Source organism: Protomyctophum bolini (assembly GCF_963924005.1).
Source record: "Protomyctophum bolini genome assembly, chromosome: 4".
NCBI lineage: Eukaryota > Metazoa > Chordata > Actinopteri > Myctophiformes > Myctophidae > Protomyctophum > Protomyctophum bolini.
Window position 1 is genome coordinate 51,757,830 of NC_137865.1, and position 9,695 is coordinate 51,767,524.

The 9,695-nt window shown below is 44.6% G+C and overlaps 1 protein-coding gene across 1 annotated transcript in view; it reads left to right on the forward strand.

The window, feature by feature from the left end:
* Positions 1 to 9,695, forward strand: part of sergef (secretion regulating guanine nucleotide exchange factor) — a gene marked incomplete at its 5' end in the record, with an annotated part of 51,841 nt that overhangs the window by 38,045 nt on the left and 4,101 nt on the right. The gene's annotated exons all lie outside the window — the stretch shown is intronic.

Sequence of the window (9,695 nt, forward strand, 5' to 3'; positions counted from 1 at the left end):
ACCTACAAGCTCGTATCGCGCCACTCGGTGGCGCGCTATGAGCATGTAGATCTGCTATTTTTCAATAGCTAAAGCATAACACGATGCTAACACCAAAACGGGTTCCCGTTCAGAATGGGTTAACCCTCTAACACCCGCATTAATTTCTACTTGCAAAAAATAGATTTCAACCTTACTACTACTTTGTACTTGTAATACAATTTATAATAATTATATAATAATAATATAATAAATTAATAATTTACATTTGGGGGATATCTTTCACAATAATGAATAAAACATGTTCTAGACATTCTAGTGATCACAAAAAAAACATATATTACAATTATTCTACCTCCTTTTATTAGGGTAAAGGTCAAAAGTCTTAGGTTAAAAGTCCAAACATTTTTTATTTGTGTGAATTTCAGCCTCTGTGGGGGGTGTTTATATGCAAATATCATGACAAATGGCATTGCAATGAACATCACTGATGACGTTTAGGTGAAAAAAGAACAGAATTTTTTTTTAGTAATTAATTAAAATAAAATTGAACCCCTTTTTGTGTTCTGAACCTTGTTATAATTTAGCTATTGAAAAATAGCAGATCTACAAGCTCGTAGCGCGCCACCAAGTGGCTATTATTATGTTGTTTGCAAATTAATAATATATCCAGGGGCGGCCTTAGGAATCTGGAGGCCCGTTTCAAGACCAAATATGAGGCCCCCCATATACCTATGACATCATTATTATACCTACCAGTAAGACGCGCAAACGCGGGAAGCGAACGCAGCTTGTACATATTCGGGGTTTTTTAAGGTTTTTTTTTTTAAGTTAAGTTTTATGTGGACCTGGCCCCTTTTGTGCCCATATATGGAGCTGAGTGATTTGTTTGTGATTGATGCAACACACTCCATATTTGGACGTATAGCTGCTTTGGGGACTCCTTATATGGTTATGCGGGACAGACACACACACAGACAGACATGATCTGCTAGGTCTCATAGTAAGTGCTCACTGCGTTCGCAATTACATCATTATTTGGTTGATACAGCCGTATATTGATACGAATAGTTTGACTGTTCAATATCACACGCAGCCGTTACTCTCGACAATTAGCAACAACACCACCTTTCCTCATCCTGTCGTCCCTTCACAATGAAAGTGTCTCCCCTTTACCTCCCATTTTACCATGTTATTTACATAAAATAGGTGTAACTTTACTAACTTAACATTAACATTGTGGGAGAGAGCAAGGCAGTGAGTGAGTGAGCGAGAGAGAGAGAGAGAGAGAGAGAGAGAGAGAGAGAGAGAGAGAGAGAGAGAGAGAGAGTGAGAGTGAGAGAGAGAGAGAGAGAGAGAGAGAGAGAGAGAGAGAGGACCAAGAGTGGCGGGGGTTGACTGAGGGCACTTCAGTGCACTGTACTTACATTATGTAAGTACAATGCAAGGAATGAGTGCATTCGCCATGTATCTGAAGGAAGCCTGAATCTAACCACTCAGTTTAAGTTTACCCTGTTGTTTAAGGATATGTTTATTTAGCCTTATTGGGCTTTGTTTAGGGTTCATTCACCCCATGGCTCCTCAATTAGCCAGTGGCAGGTTTTATGACTAGCTCGTGGCTTCCTGTGAGGTTTAGGTTTAGCGTTGGGATTTAGGTTTATGTATTTGGTCTATTCTTTAAAACTAGATATTTTTTTGTTATTGGAGTTTTTACTGTTTCCATTTAAAAAAATAAAAAAATAAACCCCAGGCTCTTCTTTTATTTTTTAGATATTGTTTTGCGGCTTACGCCTTTTATTGTTTTTTATGTTTTTGAGTGGTGCAACCACTCCTACAACCAGCAATGTCCACCTGTTTGTGTACGTCAATGAGCACCAGTGGTGTACCTGTTTGTGTACGTGTTTGTGTACGTCAATGAGCACGAGTATGTTACTTATTTATACCAGTAGGGGGCGCCAGAAACAGAGAGAGGGGTAGGGCTGTGTCTCTAATGAGAGAGAGAGAGAGAGAGAGAGAGAGAGAGGGGGGGGGGGGGGGAATTGCACCACTCAGTTCACACGTGTGTGATTTTTTTTGAAGGGACAGACAGTAGGCTGACAGCCTGGGCACCCCAGGCTCTTCTAATTAACATTTATATGTCAAGGTGTCCCTGTCATGAGTTTCTCTTTTGTTTCCTGGGCCCGGTGTCTAATGGCCAGTTGGGTGTCAGTGACACCCAGGTTGGCTTGGTGTGGAATGTGCTAATTTGTCCCCTATATTCAAAGTCTGATTTCCATTGATTGTTGGCTGTGTTTAGCATGTATATGGCTGTGGAGTTTTGGTACAAAATCAAATCAACTTGTCTAATATTTTGGCATGTTTAAACCTCCAGGAAAATCCGTGTTGAGGTGCTTGATCCATTGTTTTTCATTAAAACGTCTTTGTCCTACTGTCCAGTTGGGAATGTGTTGAAGTCCAGATACTTTTAGAGCTTCAGGGCTGTATTTTGCGTGTCTTAAGTACCAGGTCTTATTACCTAACTTGAGTAAACTAAAGACCTGGAGGCGTGATCAATGCCATTTGGCTATTCTGAGTGGCCAAAGAGCATTGATCACGCCTCCAGGTCTTTAGTTTACTCAAGTTAGGTAATAAGACCTGGTACTTAAGACACGCAAAATACAGCCCTCTATGTCATGTGCCATGAAATGTTGAACAATCCTTGTAGTTTTTTGCATTGTTAATGTTGTATCTGTGTTGTCTCAGCCTTGTAGCTATTGTTTTACCCGTTTCTCCGACATATTGTAAGCCACATTTTCCACATGTGATTAAATAAACACAGTTGGTGGTGCTGGTGGTGCAGGCCGATATGCACGGTTCAGCCAAAACTGCCAAAACCGCCAGGAAAGAAAAACTAACGATAACAATAAAGGACCAAGTCCTTTCAGGACTGCTTGGTCCTTTAAATAAAAAAAAGATCATAGAAATAAATACACAATAAGGAGAGTTCCAGAGTGTTCAGTTTGGAACATACAGACACAGGTTTGTGTTTCCACCGCATTGTGTTGGACGGAACAATTGTCATTGTGTTGATGCCTAGCTGAATGGTTAGAGAGCCTGTCTGGAGAGAAGGAGTCTCCTGAGGTTTGAATCTCAGTAAGTGATGCTGAGAGGTGGCTCACCATCAGGTGGGATGAGATGTTGATCCATCATTTCTTGATCTTTCTGCTGTTCCTTCGTCTGGAATGTGGTCTCGGTTGTCGTCTGTTGTCGTTGGTTGCCATGGCTGCCAGTTCCCACCTGATGTTGTGTGGGAGTTCTGATTGGTCCAGAGCGTACTGAATAACTTCTAGCTTACATAACGTCTTAAGACAAGGACTCAAGTCTAAGATGAACAGCTCATCAGAGTAAGTGTGATCTCCTTTCATTCCTCCAAAGAGGATGATACGATCTCCCACAATGCAACAGCACATACCAATCATTGGACATTGTCCTTTCCCCTTGGGCTCAACCTTCTTCCAGGAGAAGGTCTCTGGACTGAATTTACACACATCATTGAAGCAAATCTGCTTAGCGTTCCAGTCACCAAATATGTACAGCTCTCCATTGTAGGTAAATGCTGAATGACAACAGCGTCCTTCTGGTAGAAGTTGTGCAGAAGGTGTGTTCAGCCTCCCTCCCCAGATGTAGACTGTATCTTCAACCAACACAGCTGTGTGGCCGTAGCGCTGGGATGGGACCTCAAGGTGACCATCTCCTCTTCCTGGTTCCACTGGAGGTAACTTCTTCCAGCATAGAGACATTGTGTTGAAGACATGGACATCCATCTGTCCCATGTTGTTGAAGGTCCCTCCATCACCGTAGCCTCCAAAGGAATACAGTTTGTTCCTCACTGCTACAGCAGCATGATAGACTCGCTTTGGTCCTCCTTCTTTGGAAACGGTCCAAGACAACATCACTCTGTCTGTCTGTCTGTCTGTCTGTCTGTCTGTCTGTCTGTCTGTCTGTCTGTCTGTCTGTCTGTCTGTCTGTCTGTCTGTCTGTCTCGCTCTCTTCTCTCTCTCGACGTCTACAGTCATTTTCAACACGGTGCATCATCTTATATCTTCTGGTGTGAAATCACACGAGACACAAACTGTTGCCATGCACGCCTTAACGACGCCAATTAGTGCAGCTGTTCTTCATCTGCACCCTTTGAACTCTATTGCTATATTTATTACTTCATTGCGGCTACCTTGGGGTCTATGGATCTATGGGTCTTCCACACGCTACAGGGTTCCCTAACACTGAGCTGTGTTGTATTTTGTGGCTGTGTGTGTGTGTGTGCGTGTGCGTGCGTGCGTGCGCGCGCGGAATGTGCTCAAGCTGACTGGCTGAGCGCGGAATGTGATGTATGGTAACAGTGCCGCTCACGTCACGCGGGTGTGATATTTTTTCTCCATACCGCTGTGTGAGAGACAGTCCTCTGAGCAACTCAAAGTGAGGCTGAATGACAAGCATTTTGCATCCTGGCTCTTTGAGGGGAGCTAGCGCCAGCTTGGTGTGTTTGTGTATATATCAGTGTTCTGATATTAACCTGAGGGCCACATTAAGTGAAGGTGGGGCCCGCATGTGGCCCCTAGCCGGGCCGTGTAATGCTCTGAATCACCACAACCCCCGTGAGGCCTTTGGAGATTTATTTTCTCTCCCCGTGATGCCGGCCTTCCATTGGTGGAGATTTATTTATAGTCTTGTGTCACGTTTCCAGAGCCAAGAGTTTGATGAGTTCTGGAGAACAGGGCGGTCCTACGGAGCGGCCCGGCCCGCTCAGCAGGTTCTGGAGAACAGGGCGCGGTCCTACGGAGCGGCCCGGCCCGCTCAGGACATTGCTGGCTTAGCAAAAATGAAGAAAGACAAAACTAAACTCCATGGATTCCATTGGTGGAAAAATGAGGATTTAACCCATTCTGACCTGAGATCAGATTCATACGAGGTTTCCACTGGACACACACTGGTCTGATTAACCCATTCTGACCTGAGATCAGATTCTAAAAATGTCAATCGTTCTTCGATTTTTTCAAAAATAGCAGACCTACAAGCTCGTAGCGCGCCACTCGGTGGCGCGCTATGAGCTTGTAGATCTGCTATTTTTCAATAGCTAAAGCATAACATGATGCTGACACCAAGTCCCGTTCAGAATGGGTTAAGTAGATTTTTTTTGTTTTTTCATGTCATGTGTGACGCTGACATTAACTTATATTGATTGATCAGGGATCTCCATATATGGGCTTAATTTGCGACAGCGGGTCACATTTACTATGACATAAGGGATCTACCCTCACTGATGATGTCACATGATGACATCATCGAGACCTGGGCAGTGGGCACCATATATGGGGGTTTTCAGTGACACACTGACGGGAAATGCACGGTTCCATAAAACTGCAACCTTCCATCGCAAATAATATATATCTGTACCGGTCCACTTGGTTCCATATCTCTGTACCGGTCCATTTGGTTCCATATCTCTGTACCGGTCCATTTGGTTCCATATCTCTGTACCGGTCCATTTGGTTCCATATCTCTGAACCGGTCCATTTGGTTCCATATCTCTGTACCGGTCCATTTGGTTCCATATCTCTGTACCGGTCCATTTGGTTCCATATCTCTGTACCGGTCCATTTGGTTCCATATCTCTGTGTGTGTGTGTGTGTGCGAGCGTGTGTGTGTGTGTGTGTGTGTGTGTGTGTGTGAATGCACCATGTATCATTTATCATAATTATTATTTCATCATGTGCGCTCGGTTATCACACTGACCTCTCGTAACACTTTAGATCCACTTTAGATCCAGAAATAGACTTTTTGAGGACATTTAATAATAATTGACATATTTAATGCTCGTACATTTCCGGAGATTTCCGGGGAAATGGCGTAAATAACAGATCTACAAGCTCGCGACGTGTCACCACACATATATTTTAGCATTTTGTGAAGCGGTTAACATTTTAATTAAACATTCTTTATTTTGGGCGTCGTTATACTGTCATTGTCACTCAGTCCTTTGCATAATTAATTAATTTGTATTCTGTCTTTATAGTTTTTTTTAAAGCTCTTAAAGTCGGGAACATAAATGTCGTTTTTATTCATAACGTTCCCAAATGTTCAAAAACACGATTAAATAATTAATCAGATTTATTTGCGCGACAACTCATGGCTAACTATTTAAATCCAGGAAGACACCTGTCATTTTAAACTCTGGCTTTTCAAAAATAGCAGATCCACAAGCTCATTAAATTGTCACTTTAGAAAATGAGCACATACCCACAGTCTGAGAACCAGTGCTGTAGTAAATGGGAAAACTTACGAGCTTGTAGATCTGCTTTTTTGCGAAAGCCTCTGGGTTGGTCCCGGAATAACTTTTTTTGAGATGGTGGTCCGTGGCCAAATTCATATAGTTTTGAAGGGTCCTTGACATGAAAAAGTTTGAGAACCACTGATATAGGAAAATATGTTTTTTTCCCCTCCTACTCAGTCTGTGTCTCATAGGAGGGCTGTGGGCAGTTCAGAAACCAGTCTATGTCTCATAGGAGGGCTGTGGGCAGTTCAGGAACCAGTCTGTGTCTCATAGGAGGGTTGTGGGCGGTTCAGAAACCAGTCTGTGTCTCATAGGAGGGCTGTGGGCAGTTGAGAAACCAGTCTGTGTCTCATAGGAGGGCTGTGGGCAGTTCAGAGACCAGTCTGTGTCTCATAGGAGGGCTGTGGGCAGTTCAGAAACCAGTCTCTGTCTCATAGGAGGGCTGTGGGCGGTTCAGAAACCAGTATGTGTCTCATAGGAGGGCTGTGGGCAGTTCAGAAACCAGTCTGTGTCTCATAGGAGGGCTGTGGGCAGTTCAGAAACCAGTCTGTGTCTCATAGGAGGGCTGTGGGCGGTTCAGAAACCAGTCTGTGTCTCATAGGAGGGCTGTGGGCGGTTCAGAAACCAGTCTGTGTCTCATAGGAGGGCTGTGGGCAGTTCAGGAACCAGTCTGTGTCTCATAGGAGGGCTGTGGGCGGTTCAGAAACCAGTCTGTGTCTCATAGGAGGGCTGTGGGCTGTTCAGAAACCAGTCTGTGTCTCATAGGAGGGCTGTGGGCGGTTCAGAAACCAGTCTGTGTCTCATAGGAGGGCTGTGGGCAGTTCAGAAACCTGTCTGTGTCTCATAGGAGGGCTGTGGGCGGTTCAGAAACCAGTCTGTCTCATAGGAGGGCTGTGGGCAGTTCAGAAACCAGTCTGTGTCTCATAGGAGGGCTGTGGGAGGTTCAGAAACCAGTCTGTGTCTCATAGGAGGGCTGTGGGCAGTTCAGAAACCAGTCTGTGACGCTTGTTGTGGCAGTCTGACACACACATACATACAGAGCGTTTTTTTCACTGAGCATTCAGTGATTTGGAAACCCATAATGATGATGTCGTAATTCCTGTTATCGGTCCGATAATTGTGGTGCAACCCTTTAGTTCAGAACAAACTGTTCTCCTGTGGCCGTAAAACAGTTCAGTGACTGACCCGGTTCAGAAGATCCGAAATAGAAGCACTCAGGTTCTGTTATGTTGAACTGCATCCCCCCCCCCCCCCCCCCCCCCCCCCCTGCTATCGCTGTGCTGCTGGACACAGCGTGCGTGTGTGCGTGCGTGCTTGCGCGTGCGTGCCAATGTCATTCCCAAACTGCAGAACATGTGCGTGCGATTGCAGAAGCTTGAGTGGTCACGTGATCCAACCAGGAAGTGGGTCAACTCACACATCAAACTTTAATGTTAAACATTTATTCCCTCAAAACACTGTTTTCAGATACAGAAAGCAAACGAATTCCCTCAAAACACTGTTTTTAGATACAGAAAGCAAACGAATTCCCTCAAAACACTGTTTTTAGATACAGAAAGCAAACGAATTCCCTCAAAACACTGTTTTTAGATACAGAAAGCAAACGAATTCAACGAATTCCCTCAAAACACTGTTTTTAGATACAGAAAGCAAACGAATTCCCTCAAAACACTGTTTTTAGATACAGAAAGCATCATACTGCTGCTGCTGCTGATATTTTTAAAACATGCTTCTAAACAGTTTTCTGACCTACAGTAAATCAGTGGTTCATGTCGAGGACCCCCAGAATTATCTGTATTTGGCCGCGGACTCCAGAGACCCCCCCCCCAGAAGCAGAAATTGAGTTAAAAACATTTGCTCTGAAAGAATATATATATTCAAAGATTTGGGCTATACATTTTCACGATAAAAAGAAATAAATAGCAGATCTTCAAGCTTGTGGGCTCGGTGCCCGCGCTATGAGCTTGTAGATCTGCTATTGTTCAAAAGCTAAAGTATAGCATAATGCTTAAACACCAAAAGGGGTTCCCGTCCAAAACCACTTCACCACTTTTCAACCTGTCTTCATATAATTGCTCCTGAGACACCAGTCTGTGTCTCATAGGAGGGCTGTGGGCAGTTCAGAAACCAGTCTGTGTCTCATAGGAGGGCTGTGAACGGTTCAGAAACCAGTCTGTGTCTCATAGGAGGGCTGTGGGCGGTTCAGAAACCAGTCTGTGTCTCATAGGAGGGCTGTGGGCGGTTCAGAAACCAGTCTGTGTCTCATAGGAGGGCTGTGGGCGGTTCAGAAACCAGTCTGTGTCTCATAGGAGGGCTGTGGGCAGTTCAGAAACCAGTCTGTGTCTCATAGGAGGGCTGTGGACAGTTCAGAAACCAGTCTGTGTCTCATAGGAGTTTTTGTACTGACTTGTGTTTCTGTTTGAAATGTGCCCATTCTACATTCTGTTCACAAAATCGACCACAAAAAATTATTTTGTTTTGGGTGCATAAGGCTAGGGAAGGCTTAGCCTTCCCAAAAATTATGCTGGGTATTTTTTTAAATATATATAATATATGTGCGCAGCATTATAGAAGGCTATGGTGTTTGTGTGTGTGTTGTCGCTGCCCCCTGTTGATCGCTGATCGGATATAGGCTATACACTATCAACTGCCCTAATCAGCATATGATTGACTACTATTGGTATGTCTGTAAACCTCGTCCTTCCAGTCGCTTTGTAGGCAGCAAAGAGTAGCGCTCGCTGGTTTGTTTTGGGAAACAGCAAAACGCAAAATGTCTTTTTCAAGGCAAAGATAAAGTAGCCTAATTCAGAAGAAGAAGCTGTGAGTCGGCTGTCAGAACTCAGTGCCCGCACGGTTCACAGTTCACACCACTGCAGCAACACTGACACGTTCAGCGGAGTGACTGCTGTCTCTGTGCCGTCTGTGAAGAGCCATGAGCCGCGACTCCGGGAGGGGCAGCAACACCGCCGGGTAATCTACACTGACTGACTCGAGACTTGAGAAAAAGACGTCCAAAAGTCGTTGTCTGTGTATAGGCTAATTCATTGGTAAAAGTATGCTAAATAACTCATTTTTAGACCATCTGGGAAATAAATAAATAAATCCGCGGCGGCGGCCTCGCTCCGCTCGGCCGCGAGAGTCCCCCCCCCCCCAACTCAATTCTATAGCCTACCCAAAGGTAAAACGCACCCGCCGCCTATGGTCTGAGAGGCTAAATGTCATCAAACGGTGGTTCCGTGGCTCAGATGGGTCTGAGAGGCTAAATGTCATCAGACGGTGGTTCCGTGGCTCAGATGGGTCTGAGAGGCTAAATGTCATCAGATGGTGGTTCCGTGGCTCTGATGGGTCTGAGAGGCTAAATGTCATCAGATGGTGGTTCCGTGGCTCAGATGGGTCTGAGAGGCTA